The sequence below is a fragment of the Aristolochia californica genome, unplaced genomic scaffold (assembly GCF_029961685.1).
Source record: "Aristolochia californica isolate CCGP_79_NKW_82.1479 unplaced genomic scaffold, dmAriCali1.0.hap1 SCAF_5, whole genome shotgun sequence".
In the NCBI taxonomy this organism is placed as follows: Eukaryota; Viridiplantae; Streptophyta; class Magnoliopsida; order Piperales; family Aristolochiaceae; genus Aristolochia; species Aristolochia californica.
Window position 1 is genome coordinate 3,609,298 of NW_027182214.1, and position 19,043 is coordinate 3,628,340.

At 37.4% G+C, this 19,043-nt stretch overlaps 1 pseudogene; it reads right to left on the bottom strand.

The window, feature by feature from the left end:
- Positions 1-534: 534 nt before the first annotated feature.
- Positions 535-16,899, bottom strand: LOC137966387 (protein RETICULATA-RELATED 5, chloroplastic-like; annotated as a pseudogene).
- Positions 16,900-19,043: the final 2,144 nt, after the last annotated feature.

Consider the following 19,043-nt stretch of genomic DNA (forward strand, 5'->3'; position numbering starts at 1 on the left):
AACATATGGTCCATATCATTGAGGTCGTTTAATCTGCCCCTATGAAAGTGCATGAAAGATCACTACTACATGATGAAATCACCAATTTATAGGCCAAAGCCCCCGACAATGACATTGATGTATATTTATACCCTTTGATGGACGAGTTGAAAGAAAAGTACTACCAACTAATTCTAAAATTCATATAACTTATAGAATCCCCACAAATCTAGTGGAATATTAATTCATAAGAATTTCTAATGTTCAGTTAACATCCCATAATTAAGTTCTTACAAAAGCTCTCTCCAACATCCTCAAAAACAGAAAATGCAGTTTCTGGATGACACAAGTGCTAAAGAAATTGCCATTGTTGTGCTTATTTACAAAGATAAGGATAAACCTTATCTTTAAGTGCAGAAATTGCCATTGTCTACAGAACTGCCATAATTGCATTCATGCCTATGACATTTTGTATTGAATAATAAATTCATTACAGTCTCTGGGGAGTCACAAAGGTACTCTACAAATGAATTTTTCTTCAGTGTCAGTCACAAAGGTACTCTATATACATTATTGTACCACTGGTATAAATGAATTTCTGGAGCTATACTCAAAGAAATGAAGGAGAATATCATTACAGAGAAAGTGTACAGATTAGGGCTGTGAGATACACTACTTGCAGTAATAACTAAATATAAAAAAAAATTGTGGATGGTCATCGTCACTTACGGAGTCGGATTATCACCTGATTGATTCTTTTTGTCATCTGTTGTAACCATCTCAAAGGTGTTGCTATCTGATGTAGATGCTTTAGAAGTATCTGCCGGTTGAGAAGCTGGTAAAGAAGTCTTGACTGTCTGCAATCCGGAAAATCTTGCAAGATCTACCCATTGCTGCCATAATTGGTGAAAGAACCAAAAACAGAAGCTTTAATGCTAAGATGTTTAAAAGATAAATTATAAGATAATAAAGTATCATAAAAAATTAAAAATATAGGAATTTTATAAATTAAGCAATATTTGATTAAATATTTTTCAAAATTAATTTGTCCACCACACAAGCAGAGGATTAGAAACCATGGAACTACAAAAACAACTCCTCATCTAGGTTTATGATGAGAATTTGTAAATCTATCCCTCAGCTTTATTTGGATACCTAGGTAAGAAATAATTTTTATTGACACCAATTAAATTAAATAAATGATATGTAGTTAAATAGGTAAATCCTTATACAGTACAGAGTTTTGGAGATATAGATAAATCCTTACAAATGTAAGGATTTGTGTTTCATATCCATCTATAAACAGGCAGAGCAAATAATGGAACACATAATCGGGTAAAGTGTCAGTTCTAGTAAGAATCATATGTTCAACAATTTATGAAGCTTTTGATTCTGCCACAAAGTAATAGTAGAAACAAGCCAATTCAAAATTTCGATTCAGGTGCCTTTTTTCCGCTTACACGTTAAATCCACACAGAAAAGAGGAACTAAGTTAAAGTTTTTCATTTCAAAGTTAAAGTTAAAATAGAAACTTAAAGGTTCAACAAGTTTTCCACATTATACAAAGTCAAAGTGATCCAGTACAAAATTTTGCCATTTCATGTTCTGAATCAATGGCTTAAACATTCATCATCATAAAGACACCTTGTCCTTGTCATTAATACATACAACAATACAATTTTTTTCAAGCTGATTGGACAAAGACAACTCTATTGTTTTTCAGAACTGAAATTTCATCATCGTCAACATACCAACTTACAGTCCTCTGGACTAGATAACACTTTTCCTCAATCAAATCAGAATTATGTTGCCTCGTCAATAAAGGGATCATGTTAAGAACTCCAAAGAGGACAACAAAAGAGACACAACCAAGTAGGAAGCTGTTGACTGAAGATTCCACTTATATAATGTGGATGGGACTTCGACTCAATGGCCAACTGGGAGGGTTTCTGATGTGATATCTTGGTTTCAAGTCTCATAAAGGTATGGGGTTCAACATTCAAAAAACATGAGTCAGTTACAACATTAGCACTTAAGGGTGTGGCCCTAGGAGAAGATCACAGTGCCGTAGATATCTTTAATCTGTCAAAGCACTCCAGTAGTTCCTCTGGGAGACTTTCAGCCACAATCCCAGGTAATGATTGTGCCCAAGTAACCCTTGACCAAGGGAAAATTAGTCAATACACTAGTAAACAATCATACACCCAAAAGAAATGCCCTTAGTTCAGCCTCCATAGCATCACACTAACCAAAAGGAAAAAAGTAGGGCCCTGTCTGTGCAAAGATAAAGTTTGGAGAGACTATGAATACTCTATCTAAAGTATATAAATCATGTTACTTCATATGGAAAGTTTGGGTAGCATTCACATAACATTGAATCACCCTATTTATGAACAAAAACTGAATAAAATTCTATCTTATAGGGTGAAATTTCACTTTCCCAAAGGGAAGTTTTAAATGAAATGATCTTAGGATGATATTATCATCCATCCCAACCATAGATTCAAATTAAAAACCTAAGTGTACCGACCATTTTTTTAACACTTTCTATCTATTTAAATTAATAGCAAAAAACACATTTTCTAGGGAAAATGATTCCTTGGAATGATTTTTCACTCTCTTCATTGATCTACTTTCTCTATGTACTAGCCTCTCCTGAAAAAGATGATTGTTAGTTAAAAGTCTCTAATAACCCCACTACCTCCTTTAAGCTACAATCACGATTGAGCTTTAGGCATGTCTGGGGATCACATTGTTAGGGTCCCATTGGAGTGATTTAGGAGGTTGATTGCCAACCTCCAATTTTCTTTAATAATGTACTAAGCAAATGGCTAAACTCAAAAGATTTAAAAGTGTAGAAAAGAATGTTGCTTTCCATTTCAATCACTCATACTGTGCAAAAGCGCCCTTTGAATATCTTATCCTAATATTTCTTCATTCACTCCCACCACTATCCTACTTTCCTTTTCTTTTCCATAGGCACCAGGAAAACTGCCTCTTAGGACTTCTTCCCAGGCTTCCCTAATAGGAAAGTATATTCAAAAAAACAAATTTTCTCAGCACATGCGAAAGTTGAAAGGTCAACGGAAACAGTGGACTGTCACCTCAGACCACCACAATGCTTGCAAATTTGGTTTTCAATGTTGTTGCCTCTTTTCCTAAATGGATTAGGAGCGAGAAACTTATCTTTTGTGGCGAACTAGATGAAGTGGATGATATTTGGAGGCATCAAAATGATCCAGAAGTGAATGACTTTATTTTTTTTATTTTTGAAAATGGGCACAATTTCATTCCAAAACCCAAAGGCAAGAGACTACATTCATTGAGGATCCGGGGATCCTCAATGAGAGAGCATTATCATGCACTAGACGAGATATATGGAACCAAAAACTAACACAGTTCTAAATTCCCGAATTTCAATAAAAATAGTCAAGTATCTACATGGAAGCTCTTTTTTCCCTGAACATCAACTTATAATGCTTCTAGAGTCCCCCTTCAACTTAAAGCCTCCCTGGAAATTTATCCCAAAAATACAAAAGCTACGTAGGATAGCGTGAAACTCAGCAGTGGTTGAATCAAAGAACCCTAAAGGCCTGGAATAGGAGGACAAATTGCCACCCATGAACAACCAAACCTGAAAATCAATGTCCACATAACCGCACTCTCAGCAACATCAAAACATGGATAGACCCATGACCCTGCCCAACAGTAATATGTAAGGAACTTACCTCAAGAAACTCAAGGGAGGACTCCTGAGCATTGAGGAGAGCGAGAAAAGAAGAGCAAAGGGATGAGTAGCTGGTGTAGGCTAGCTTAGGCTTCACAGGCTTGAGAGGAGGACAGCAAAGAGAAAGAGAAAACACAAATTGACTAGAGAATTCAATGGCCCTTCCACGCATCCATTCACTATTTAAAAAATAGATCATTTACATCATGAATTAGCAAACCAAGTTATATAGAATTTTTATTTAATTAGAAAACTAACTTTCTAGGATGCACTCTTTAAACTAGGAAAACTTTTCCAGCATCTAACTTGGAAAAGACGCTTCAATACCTTATGAAATAAGGAAATTAGGTGAGATAGGAAGTCCCTCACAGCACTTCCTGCACACACCCTATTATCACAAAATTACCCATCTTGCCTAATCATATGAAAAACACTAACAACCCCCTTTACATAAAAAGAGATAACTACCCTTGATAGAAAAGAGTATCAAGGGTATTCATGTAAGTTGACTTTATGTAATCACTCCTCACAAGTAGGAGTCTCAAGTTCAGTATACTAGGTGCTAGTTTGTTTTTAGAGAATTTCGGCATGAAAGACTCACATTCTATCCAAATTACCTCTATAAAATTTGTAAAATTGGGTCCAAGGCCTATCCCAAAATGACTAGCCAACTTAGGAAACCTCTTTCCTAACTAATAAACTCAAGATCTTTGTACTCACTAATCCATGTGGGATTATTTCTTAACACTCCCCCTCACGTGTAGGCCCTCTTTTGTGGTTCTACATGTGGACAATTTGGGTCGAGGCCCGCGTACGAGTACCTGCTCTGATACCATGTTGAATTCATGAAAAAGAGAAAAACTTCATTGACTTGTAGTGATCTGAGTAAATGAACCCCTATTTATAATAGAGGAAAGTAGTAGAGTCCAATTACAATTAAACTACCCTTGTCCCAATTATACCCAAACTCTAACATTTAAAGATGAGTCCTAGCATAATTAAATAACTCAATATAAATAGAAGACTAACATAACTAAAACATCTTTAAACTAAGACTCTTCTGTGAGACCTTTTATTGTGAGAGTCCTATAAGAGTCTTCCATATCTTCTCTTCAACATGTACAATAATAAGTTTATTCTAACAAGCAATAATATAATGTCATCACATCAAACAGAAGAGATAGATGTCTAACCTGGGTTCCCCAGAACGAGTTGAGGGTATGCACAACAAAAGACAGTAAGTTCGCAACCAATGGCTGAGATGAAAGAATATGATCTGATATTCTGTGCTCCACTAGTCCAGCAATTATCTGCAATAAGGCACTTATTCATGTTATTTCAGATTCTGTGAACAAGAAGAAAGCAAGAGAAAATAAAGATACAGTTAGAACTGAACTGCTAACTTAAGAACATCAATTACTGAGTGGTTAAATGAGGTGAACACTTCAAAGCGTTGGGCATTTTTAAGGTTTACTGTGCATCTTCATGTAATCAATAACCTTAGTCAGAATTAAAATCCATATAACTTGAAATAGAACCACAGAATCATACATTTGGAATAGTAATGAGAATGATTAGAAAATTTACATGTTCAACAAAAACCACTTCCGACTAGCAACAGATGTAGCATTGTTAACATCATTGAGGGTGAGAGAATGAGAAAATTTCAAAGCTTTTAAGCTGGTTAGTTGCCAATTGTATAACAGATGAAACAAACAAAAGATAATTACATTTCAAAACGTGTACTAATACCTGATAACGCAGATTTGCTGATGTTCCCAGAAAACAAGAATAAATAACTGCTGTCTGAAAAATAGGAGATCTTTTGTTTCTTATTTTCTTGGTCACCTCTGGATTCAACAATTTACGAATGGCATTGAGAGCATTTGATGCTGCCATAGCACTTACGCTAGAAATGAATCCAACCCCAGAAAGTTTAACACCTCCAAGGAGTACAGATGCAAGTCTATGACCCAAATTCCAGTCCTTTCCGGCTATATTCTCTTGAAAGGCATTGTCTGGAATAGAACCCAAAATTCCCTTCAATGTCTCCAAGTTATTAGGAACAGAGGTCTCGTCAGCATATGAGAGGAAGGACAAGGTTGGAGCAGGGAGCCACACGGTAAAAAAGTCGACAACAGTTCCCCTCAAAGTATCAGTGATTACATAGTCGAGTTCATCGAAGAAATTTTCTTTACGCCTTTCATATTGTGCTAAAAGAGTTGTTGTTATGGATATGGCTTCTTCAATAGCCAATCTGTGTAGAAACTTGGGATCTGCCAATAGTCTTTCCCGGAAACCCTGAATTATTAAAATCAATATTCATAATAAATGACAGTAGATCAGCAAACAACAAATATATAAATGGCATGGGTAGAAAGCAGGCCATCTTTGGCCAAATCGTATATTGCAACAACAACAACAACAAAATATAAAACTGCCATCATTCCTAAAGTTCTAAAATATGGAATCCAGATGACCAACTTGGACAAGGTCAGAACCTCAGTACACCAAATTGATGATAATCGTTCTTATAAAACATGTTTTGAAGTAAATCCACAAGATTTGCTGGAGAAATCAACAAATAAAAAGAAAGTAATAATTTTAGATATATGTCACATACCTGGAATCGATGTGTAAGTTCTGCAATAAGAGGATACTGCTCAAGATCAAAGAAATTTTGTAGAACCTCAGGCGGTACCACACCAAGATCAAGCCCTTTCTGAAGGTCCTATTGTCAATGCAACAGCAGATATATAGCATATTCTACAGAAGAAACCACAAAAAAGCCCAAACATGAGATGAATGTTCTTTGACAAAATGCATGCACAGAATTAACATTTAAACTCTCTAAGTCATGGTTGAAACACCATTTTTTATTTCTTCGTGAACAACCTTTTGTTGACCCTTTCTAATCCAAAAAAGTATCTCAAAAAAGCAGATTATGGTGCTCAAAGTGAACTACAGATTGGAAACAGAACTCGTTGACTTGTCATGTTTAATAGACAGTATGAAACATGTTGAAATACTGGTACAAGGGTCTCCAAATAATACAAACAACCTCTCTCACACACGGAACCAATTGTCCTCTTCATTGCGAGATCCTAAAATAGACAATGAGTAGGATAAAATGTCAGAGAACAATTCATAGACTCAGTTAATTGACTCATTAACAACAAATTTAAGGGAAATTTAAAAACTAGTAAAGCAGACTGAGGAGACAAGAATGATGCAGGGTTAATAGTGCCAGCACCCTAGACTCAGGAAACAGACCCATCAACTAAATTTACTTGTTTCATATGTGATGACTCTTTTATGTTAGAAAACAAAGATGACATACCTAACATGTGACCAATAACTCCAGAATAGATAACCCATGTACGGGAAGAAGACACATGAAGAGCTGATTGTACCTGAAGTAGCTAGAGTAGCAGTAGGAGTAGGAGCATGAACTATAAATGCGATGAACCAACTGATAATTAAGGTAGATGCTGCATAATTTGTTGTTGTTGCTGAAATAGTTGTTGTATCTCATCAACTCCTCTCGAGTGAACAAAAGCAACAACCTCTGATATCATTCCACTAGTTTCATGGCTGGTAGAGTTTGCCTAGGTAGGCTTTCCAAATTTTATCCAACATCTATCAGAGTAATGGTTATTTCGTCCACAATGGACACGTTTCCTCTTGGACTTACCATCACCTCTGCCTCGACCTTTTCCTGAATTATCTTTGCCTCTACCTCTCCCAGAACCTGTCCGATCTTGAGACGGGTTTGTTGGGCTAGGACTAAGGCCCAAGGTATTAAGTGCAACAACATCTATCACTTTACCCCTTTTTTCTTCTTTAGATACCAAAGTTGTTTTTGTCCTCACAATTCTGTTAAAAGTAGTAGGTAACGAGGGTACCTCTTCTGAAGCCAAGATCTGTGTCTTGATGCTGTCAAAGTCCCCACCTAGGCCATCAAGAAACTTCGCCACTAGTAGTTGGATATGTTGCTCCCTTAATTCCTGTTCATTCGTACTGAATGGATGATACACATTAATTTCCTACCAGAGTCTGAAAAATGCACTGTAATATTGTGTAACGGTCTTGTTACCCCTTTTTAAAGCAAGAAATTAGTGTACAATTCATAAAATCTGGAGAAATTGCTCTCTTGAGCATACAGATACTCCAAAGAAATCCACATAGTCTTTGTTGTTTCACAATGCATCACTTGATTCCTTAATGATGAGTCAATATTGTTGACAATCCAAGTTATAACTTGTTCGTCTTCAGCTTCCCAATCATCAGTCATTGGGATTGGAGGATCATCTTGTATGTACTTTGTCTGCCTTCTGACCTTCAAGAACATTCTCACTAACCAGGCCCAATTGAAATAATTTGGTCCTGTTAACTTCTCAGATGTCATAAACACAACATCTTTGCCATCAAATACACCCATATCTCTAGATGGTACATAAACTCACCCAAATCAGCCATAGAGTAAGTATAGAGTCACCAAAAAATTCAATTTCAATATCCAAACACTTTTGCAAATTCCACAGATGTGGGCCCTACTTCGTAAAAAAATAGGGTTATGGCAAGAATGAGATGTGCGCAAGTAATATATGCTAAAATCAACACCATATATCAAATGGATAGAAGATCTTTCAAAAATAGACCACGATTAGGGTTGATGTCAGCATGCAGACTAATGACGCAAGCACTGGTCTAGGGATAGGTGACGCACACCCCAAGATCTCTCAAAAGAAACCCTTTTTAGGGCAATCAAAGCTTGAATAATGCTTTAAAGGATGATAGAACTAGTAACCCTAAGGTTATGGCAGAAGAAAATGAAGAAAAATTGAACTTTTACCAACCAAACACCAAGGAGATCTGAGAAAACCTTGATTTTGTGAAGACGTCCAGATAAAGAGGAGGTTTTCTAGCTAAGATGTACTCTCAGCAACAATCATTGCTTTGATACCATATCAAAAGTGTGAAAATCTAGAAAGAGAGAGAGAAGAGGAAGATAGAGAAAGAGAAAGAAGAGAGAAAAGATACCAAGCTCTGAATGAGCTGCGTTGGAGGTTTTGCATGACCACCAATGCTATTTATTTAGATTTAAGTAATAATTTACAAAATAACAAAAATGCCCTTCTTACATAGAAAACACTTACTCCCTTATGACTCCCATTCTACTCTTCCTATGAATATAATTTTTTTTACATAGACTAAATCAAACATGTTGAACAAGATAGGGCCATAATATAAAATATTTTATCATATAAAATGACCAAAATACCTTTGAGCTGATTTTCTCGCATATATTTATTTAGTGCTTCTATAGACAAATTGTCTCCTTGAGTAGTTAAGAGTGTGTTCTTGGGTTATTTGTGTGATCAAGAAGAATAAAAATGTTGTGATCCAATTAAAAGAAAGACATATGTTTCCTCTGATGTAACATTTTTAGAAACCACCCCATACTTCACTCCTATAGATTTCATGGTCTTCATTCGATACGCCTATTGCTATGATGGATACGACTCCTGCAGGTTCAGCTCCTCTACTTCAGGTATGCAGTCGATGTTCTCGTTGCCTATTACCCGCACCGGTGCCTACTGACACTCCAATGCATGAGCTAGCTATTCAGACTAGCCACCTTCTTCTTTATTTGCAGGTTCAATTGCATCTGACTTGGATCTTCTTTATTAGCCTTAGGAAAGGTACACGGTCGTGTACCTCTCAACCTATCTCTTAATATGTGTTTTGATTCCTTGTCCTCGTCATACAAATTATTTGCTATGTCGTTGTCCATGTCTTCTATTCTTCATTCGGTGCAGGATGTTATGACTTTGCCTAAGTGAAAATGAGTTATGTATGAGGAGATGGATTCTTGGTATCTCAAGGTACTAGGAGTTTTTATGACCCACCACCACCTTTAGGTGTGGCAGTTGTGAGGTGTCGTTGGGGTCTATACAATTAAATATAAGGTTGTAGGACCATTGAGCAGTATAAGGGTAAATTAGTAGCCAAAGGTCAAACGTTTAGTGTTGATGTATTTGAAATTTTTACCTATGGCTCGATTCATTTATGTTCATATCTTGATTTTTTAGGCAATTAATCAATGATGGCCCTATTCGAGCTGGATTTCAAGAATGCATTCCTCTACGGAGACTTAAAGGAGGAACTATACATGGAGTAACCTCGAGAATATATTGCTCAAGGGGAAATAGAGAAGGTTTGTCAGTTCAAGAGAGTCATTATGGGCTTAAACAAAGCCTTAGAGTATGGTTTGAAAATTTTAGCACTGTGGTGATGAGATTTGGTTTTTGTAGAAGTCATTATGACCATAATGTTTTTGTACTGAAAAGGAAGACTGGTATGATTATCTTAGTGGTGTATGTTTATGATATCATCCTATCTGGAAGTGACTTAGAAAGAATTGAGGATGTAGAAAAGTATTTGGTCACTCACTTTCAAACCAAGGATTTGGGATAGCTGAAATATTTCCTTGGAATTGAAGTGGCTGGCAATAAGAAGAGAGTTGTTCTTTCTCAGAGGAAGTACATTGTGGATATGTTATAGGAGAATGTCTCTGGGGTGCCAAACCAATGGATACTCCCATGGAGGTAAATGTTGATCTTCATAACTCTCATTTCCTATACTCAAAGACAAGACTCAGTATAGACGCCTAGTAGGCGATTTGATTTATGCTATAGTGACTAAGCCCGATATAACTTTTGCAGTGGTAGTAAGAAGGTTTAAGGAAAACCCAACACTAATACAGTTAGAAGCAGCTTAGAGGATCTTAAAATATTTGAAAGGTACTCCTGGGAAAGGCCTACGGTATATTCAAAATAGGAAGATTGACGTTATGGGATATTTTGATGCAAATTATGTGGTGTACAAAACGAATAGGCGATCTACCACCCGTTACTGTTGTTTTGTTGATGGTAACTTGGTGAATTGGAAGAGTAAGAAACAAGTTATAGTGGCTAGATACAATGCCAAGGCAGAGTACAGGGTAATGGCTCACATAGTCAATGAGCTTATGTGGGTCAAATCTGTTTTGGTTGAATTTGGATTTCCGATTTCAGAACCTATAACTATGAAGTGTGACAATCAGGCACCTACATTTATAACAAGTAACTCAATATTCCACAAAAGCTAAACACATAGAGATAGATTGTCACTTCATAAGAGATGTTATTATGCAAGGGAAAGTCGTCACTCCCAATGTTAAATCCTCAAAGCAACTTGGAGATGTCTCACTAAACCCCTTGGAAGGCGTGAGCATTTAGTATTCTATGACAAGCTGGGATTGTTTGATATTTTCTCTCCAGCTTGAAGGTGAATGTTAAAATATAGTACAAGAATAATTTGGTCATTTGACCATTACATATGGCAGTCACATAGTTCCAGCTTGTTAGGCTAACTATCATCTATCTGTCCAAAATTAGATTGAATTCTAGTGTGTATTGTAAGAGATATAAACATCTTTGTACTCAAGGGTATTATGGTTCTTTACTATAATTTTTACTTAAGTGATAGAAAAAAAAATTAGGCTTGAGTTTTCAGACCTAATTCAGAGGAGCCTTCTCATCACTGCTTTCTCCATCTTCTCTCCTCTCTTCCCTCTTCTCTATTTCTTCCTGTTTCTCCTTACTCTCACCTTTCTTCAAAACACAAATATCAATGTAGAAGTATAAATCGTTTCTCAGCTCCTCTAACAGCTAAGGCAGGCATTTTCTGTAAAGTCAGCTGTTAATTAACCTCAAAAAGAATTTGTGGGTATTTTTATATGTCAACCACCTCCCACAGACAGAAATCTTTCCACTCATTTATTTAACACATCTAAAGGGCCAAACAGAAAGAATTTCTTGGAGCAAGCAAAATACAGATTCAGAAGCTTTTTAAGGCAATCAAAAGTTGGATAGCTGAAATGAGCCATAAAAGTATAGCAAACAGGAAGAACCATCATAGGTCAAAAATATAATAGGCCTTTTTTTTCAGAAATAAATCTTAGGCAATTCACTAACCTGAGGTAGAGCATCTCTCTTTCATCCTGCTGCATTCATTACTCGAGCAATTTCAGCACGGTCAAAACAATTCCTACTGCAAGGTCTAGCAGCAGAATACCATAAGAAATCAGCAACAGGGACTTCTCCTTCTCTTCGAATATCAAACCTTTCGGGGTTAAGCAATATTACAGATTGGTTTTTATTTTGTAACTTTTTTGAAACTCTAGCCGGCACACCAATCCCTCTCGATCCATACACTACATGGCTTGCACCTGTTACGACTATTAGCATACCAGATGAACCCCCTTCAAGGGTGGCTTGCAAGATTATTTGGGACATTGTGTAATCCTCAACAACTCTCGCTTGAGCAGATAGATATGAACTGGGACCAAAAGGCACTGCTGGATTTGGTGACATCATATCCACTGATGACCTGTGAGCAATACCTGTAAACCCGGCAATGAATCCAGAGCCAGCTGGGGGAGTATAGGTCTTGCGTTCTGCCTTAGAAAGACCATGAATTCCTTCAGCTTGAACAGTTCTTATAACCTATTCAGCAAACAAAGGAGACACAGAATACATGCGAAAAAGCAAATCAGAAGAGAATGATGTAACAAAGGTAAATAATTAATAGAAGGAATGTAACACTAGGTTGTCCAATTCACATGGCAAAAGGTAACTTGAAAACGTAGTTCTCTAAGCATTTCCTTAAAGGAGGCAAAAAAGGTGGAGCATTGGAATAATCATTTGAAATCTGGACAACAAAAAGAGGGGACGCCAGAATAAAAGTGATATAACCGATCAACTTCGCAAAAATTGTTTACAAATGTTGTCTATCACAATTCACAGCTTTATTTTAGACTTCAATGACATGCTCTATTAGTCAATAACAACCTTCACAGTCTTAAAGCACAACCTACAAAACAAGAATGAAAAATATTGATGAAAAAAATCCAAGGAACAATGTGCATTAGTATGCAAGGACTAGTTAAACATTTTGTTTTCTTGAACAAATGGTATTATTGTAATAATAAAAATACAATGTAATTACAATGGTAGGGGAAGAGGAAAGCCCTCAAGCCCCTAACGTGAGAGAGACCTCTTCAGCAAGAAGACTAGATAAACATATGAATCTCATTGTCCCAAGCTTCCAGCTACTCAATTTTAAAGGTCAAACACAAGCTTTAGTGCCCAAATTCCCAGCAGTGTCGGTACGAGTGGAAATTTAATACCTACCCCAATACAAAGAAATGCACATCAGGAAAACTATAAGCAAGAATACTTCAAATCAGTCACTATTCTACATTCTACATAAATATATGTGTATTAAACTAGTTTAGAAGCATACCTTGGGTGGAGTGCCACAGGCAACAAGTCGAACTCCATTATCACGACAATAATTTAATATGGGTTCATACTCCTGCCAGCTTGCAGCGGCCAGTGCAAGGTAAATGACTTTAAGCTTTCACCATCAATCCTGGCAAATGATACAAGTCCAATTACAGGAAAACACGGGATTCTTTTCTGTTCTTAGGAGTGGTGTCTACTCTCATTGGATCATAAGTTTGTCCACAAGATTTTTTTGTGCATAAACAAGAACTACCAATCACTATCAATTGCCTAGCTTTGATAACATTCCCACCAAAAGAAAATAGACAGCAGTGAAGAAAAAAATAATAATAACGAGACAGGAAAACACTTTTTTTTTTTATAAAGATGTATTTATATATATTAGCAAGAAAAAAATACAAAGGAAGAGAGAGCAGATAAAGGATGTTCAGTGAGTGGAATAAATCAGCATAGCAGGATCAAATAATTCTCTTGGATTGCAAGATACAGACTCAAAAGGCTTCTTAAAAGGGCATGAACTCCTCATTCATAGCCCTATTACCAAGAAGGATGGTGCTCAACCCCCAAAATGTTTTAGAACTATAAGTCTAATATCAAGGCACTACAAGCTCATATTGCAACAAGTCTGAGAAAGCACTACCAGAGGTGATAAGTTAAAACCAATCAGTTTTCTTAAAAGGGCGGCAAATGCTTGATACATCAATCACAGTGCATGATCTGATTCACTTAAAAAGAAGGGGCTGCATGGCTTGCACTAAAACTAGGCCTTGAAAAAGCATTTGTCAGAGTTAGTTGGGAATTCCTAGACTTCTTAATGCTGAAATGAGCTTTAAGAACCAATAGAGAGGACAGATCAAGTGCTGCATCTAATCAGCCCAGCTCTTGGTCCTCATAAACGGAACAGCAAAGGGCCTCTTCAGAAGTACCCAGGGGCTTAGATAGGGTAATCCATCATCACCACAGCTATTCAACACTTAAAGTGAAGCATAATGTACCATGGTCTACAAAGGCCAAACCAAGGATGGATTGCAGGTTTCAGCTCAGGGGGGGAACTGAATTTAGAGGGCCCATTATGCAATTTGTTGATAATACGATCATATTATGTGAAGGACAGTGTGATCAGGTCATCAAAAGGGCATCACTAAATCTATATGAACTCATGTCTGGCCAGAAAGTGAGCTGAAGAAAATCAGGGCTTCTAGGGGTCAACATCAGCAAATAAATGGAATCCAACATAGCACAGGTACTCTGCTGTTCTCCCATGAAACTCTCAAGTACATACTTGGGTTTACCACTCTTTATTGGCAGAGCAAGTAAAAATCTATGGCAACCAATGATAGATCGTCACGAAAGAAGGCCGGACTCTTGGAAGGGGCAGATGCCTTCTCAAGCTGGCAGAGCTATATTAGAAAAAGGCTTACTAGTCGGAATACCAAATTATTTCCTATCCTGATACCATGCTCAACAAGCATTGTTGCTAAATTGGAACCCATCCAATGTCAAGTTTCGATTGTGTAGCAGTACTAGGGTGGCACTGAGCCAAACCGACTTGCAAGCCGCTCAAGCTCGGTTTGAAAAAGCTCGGCTCACTTGAGTTTTTACTTGAGCCTCGCTCAAGCTCAAACTTGGAATAAGGCTTTTTAGGTATAAGAAACCGAACTGGAGATTTTCCTAGTTTGGCTTGTCAACTCGTGAGCCTACTCATTAGCAAAACTTTTCTTATGAAAATACCCTTTACCCTAATTGCTCTTGTCAGCTCCCTCTTTAGTTGGTTGATGATTACTCTTATTTACCTCAAACCTCAAAGACTATCGGCCATTCAGCCCTTTCGTATCCTTCAACATCCAATGTTGATGGAGAAGTTTGATCTTTCTATTAGGTCTATTAAGAGGTTATTGTACATTAGTATGCTCCATCACAAAATCTTGCACCCCTCTACAATAGTGTGCGGTTCAATGATACTAATCTCATCACCAAATTCTCTCTATTTATTTTTGTAGCTTTAAATGTATATTGAGCTTGAACTTGGCCCGAGCACGAGCTTGAACTCGTTTAAAATTTTCAAACTTGAACTTGAGTTCAATTTAAGGCTTGACGCTGAGTTCGAGCTTGAGTCTTAAAGTCAAAACAAAGGTTTGAGTTTCACTCATTTAAAATTTTCGAGCTCAAGCTCGAGTTCACTTTAAGGCTCGACGCTGAGCTGAAGCTTGAGTCTTAAAGTCAAGACAAGCTCAAACCTGCACAGGTTTGAGCTTCACTCGACATGATGCCGCCCCTTGGTAGTACAAACCAATTTGAGTACCCAGTGATTCAACGGAACCAGGTATATCAAAGAAAAAAGGACGGTGGGCTGGGGATCAAGCACATAAAACTAATGAACACAGCACCGTTGGCAAGACGGATATGGAGGTGTGCTTCAGATAGAGGCTCTCTATGGAGAATGGTTACAGGGAAGCAGTACAGATCTAACCAAATCCCACAGAATATCCTGCACTAGAAAAGTAATCCTGAAGGAAAAATAAAAATTTCAGCAGAATTTTAGGCCCTGTGCTAGAGGGGGGAGGCACAGTAGCTTTCTCGCTGGACATCTGGGTAGGAGAAAGGTCACTAAAACAAGAGTTTCCAAGGCTATACACATTGGCAAGAACCTCACACCTCACAGAATTACAAGCAAAATCAAATGGGGAAACAATGGTTGGAACTTCAACTTCCAAAGAAATTTAAATAATGCAGAAGTGGCTGATGTCACCAACCTCTTGAAACTGCTGGACTCGGAATTCCTTTCTGACAAAAAAGAAGATGAACCCCTGTTCTTCAGGCACTTTCAAAGTGGCCCCGTACTATAGTCTTGAAAAGCAGCAGGCCCCGCTCAGTTCAACTAAGGGTGCCAGCCTAGCATGGCAGCAAATGGAATCAAACAGGGCTGCAGTTCATATGGGTAGCAGGACATGGTAAAATTCTTGCATGTGAAGAAATATCTAAAAGGGCAGCAACAGTCACTATAAAATAAATAACCATGGGACGGTTGTCTCCTCGTGGAATGGTTTTCTATTCAATAACAGACAACGAAAGGTACTACTCTTGACATTTTTTATGTCGAACGCATATTTTGCATCCCAAAGTAACACAAATACAAAGTAAAAGCCCCAGCTAAAGAAAAGAGAGGAAAATAGAACAATACCTGAGTTATCCCACTAACCTTCCATCCATGAATTGATTTAGCTGCTTCTGCAGAGTGCATGGAAAAATTTCCAAAGCCAAAGAAACTGGACGTCCTAGCTCAATGCATTTATTCGTCAAATTTCTCACGATTTCCAGCTCAAGATCCCTATCATCACGAACAGGTACCTGTTCTGATTCCCCTAAATAGACGACGCGTGCACTCAAAAGCTTCTGCCAAATCCTCTGCTTATCCTTCCCAATCGCCATAGGCTCTCCGCTAGCTGCCGCATCATAAATCCTAGAAGTAATCACATCTTCGTTACTCTTCCCCTCCGGCACCGTTTGTCCCTTCTCATCTTCTACGGTTGCGACAACTGCCTCCGACGACTTCTTCGTCGATTTTTCCTCCGCTCCAGCAGCAGCAGAGAATATGGACGAGGCTCCAACGGCGAGAAAAGGCGCGAGAAGTACATCCCTCCGCTTTCTGACGCATGAAATGCTAGTTTCACTAGAAGACTCCTCATTTCCAGCAGTAACACGACACAGACGGACAGTAAGGATTCGATGCGGGAGACACCGCCTTGACATTCGTCGGATATTTAGACTCTCCAGAGAGCATCGCGGATTAAGTGAACCATTGGGCCGCGACAAGAAGAGCTTGAGAGTGTCAATGGTCATCTTCCCCGGCGACGAGGCACGTTAAGACGCCGTGGTCCTCATCAATACGTGCTTTCATAGGGAGTCAATAGTTCTACGGCATGCTAGCAAAACTTGCATAGTTCGTTTATGACTCGTAGTGGCTCGGTTCTAATCGTTCGGACCGGTTCAGTGGGAGATCAATCTTGTAGAGCCGCATCGTGTCAGGTTATTGAGCAGCCCAAACCGTCTCGAATATTTAAGATTTGATCAATTTTTTCAAATTAATATGTTGCATTAAATATTAAATATATAATAAAAAATGTATCCGTATAAGATGCTAATAAATATCATCATTCTAATTGCCAAGCAATTCATATCGACCCGACCCGACCCAAGCCAACTGCAGACGGCTGAAGATCCCGGTCAGACAAAAGGTTTTGGCGAGCTATGGTACTTGCGTTTGACTAGTCTTCTGTCTAAGTTCTCATTTATCTCCTCTTTATATTATTTATTTTAATATTTTCAAACTTTCATACGTGGTTGGAATTTAGGATATGGATTTATTTATTTTGCTCAAAACTGTCAATTAATCACGTAGACCACATTCTCCTCGTGTGGCCCTTCTTAGTCACCCGTTCACTCCCACATATAACAAATGGAAGGGGGTCGAACTCCCAATCTAGCTCGGGCGCGGCTCGGTCTCGGCGGGATTTGTGGTCACATCCTTACATATTTTTATTTGTTCTTTTCTAATAATCCTAAATCCGAAATATGCTACCATTTATATTAACCAACACTGGTCAAATGAGGTCAAAAGAAGTTCATCGTGTTAAGGAATAGTCCCACATGGATTAATAAGTACAAAGATCTTGGGTTTATTAGTTGGAAAAAATGTTTCTTAAGTTGGCTAGTCATTTTGGAATAGGTATTTGACCCAACTTACATGGTATCAGAGCTAGTACTCATTTGTGGGCAAAGAGTGTTAAAGAATAGTCCTACATGGATGAGTGAGTACAAAAGATCTTGAGTTTATTAATTAAGAAATAGACTTCCAAAGTAGGGACATCTTGCTATGAGACCCATAAAAGACTCTATACCAATTCCTTAATTATGAGACTATTTGTCATGAGAATCATGTAACACACTTTCATGTTTTATTTCTTTAACACTCCCTCTCAAGTTGAAGTTACTAACTTTAATTTGTAAAGAAAATTTGCCCAATCTTCAATCTGCCTTCCTCAACAAATTTGGGTTGCAGAGTCTTTCAAAGATGCAAAATTTTCATCTTCCATTCTCCCCCATGGATGTTCTTTACCATAATTTGTGTAATTCTTCATTGTTGGTCACATAATTTTTTTTTTTTTTTTTACCAAAACTCGTGGTCATGGAATTTTTCTATGTCAACTCAATCATTTACCTTATTTCCTTTATTTCTTTTTCTACTTCTCCCCCTCAAACTAGGGATTACTCTTTTTTTTAAAAGACCCAACTTTACTCCTGGCCATATAATAAAAGTCCGTATACTAGTCAAAAAATTATCTAAGTTTGATAATTTCACTCAATTCCAAAGGTGCATGAACCCAATTTTAAGGTATTGAAAGAGTCTATTCACTATTTTAAGGGTATCTAAAAAAATCATAACTCGGGTGAAAAATAAAAGACTTATACTAGGCAACTATTGTTCTTTGTAGGTAGTGGATCTATAAACATTATTTTGAAGTAATTAAAAAAAATGACAAATTGATGAAATACTAGAGATTCGTTGCCTACACTTAAAGATGCAGATACAAGTAGCAACACATGACTTATAAATCAAGTTTCTAGATTTAGAAGCTTCATAAACAAGGAGACAAACACCAAGTTAACCTGTTAACAAGAGTGACCAGGTTTTGCACATAGGAGGGATAAATAACTAAAAATGCCAATTAGTCGATTTTTAAATCTTGAAGGACATTGATCGATCAACCATCATGCCAAACTCATGTTTTTGTTTTTGTTCCATGTTACTTCCTTTGAAAAAAATTCAAATAACAAATTTATTTCTTAAGGAAAGGGAGTTTAGAATGTTCTCTTACAAAAAAATGACTGAGTTTACATAATTTTTTATTACAGTTGAACTCTAGTTTTCTCGTTGTATTCTTCCTTATGGGTGCTTCTTCAAAAGTTATTTTTTAATTGTGTTT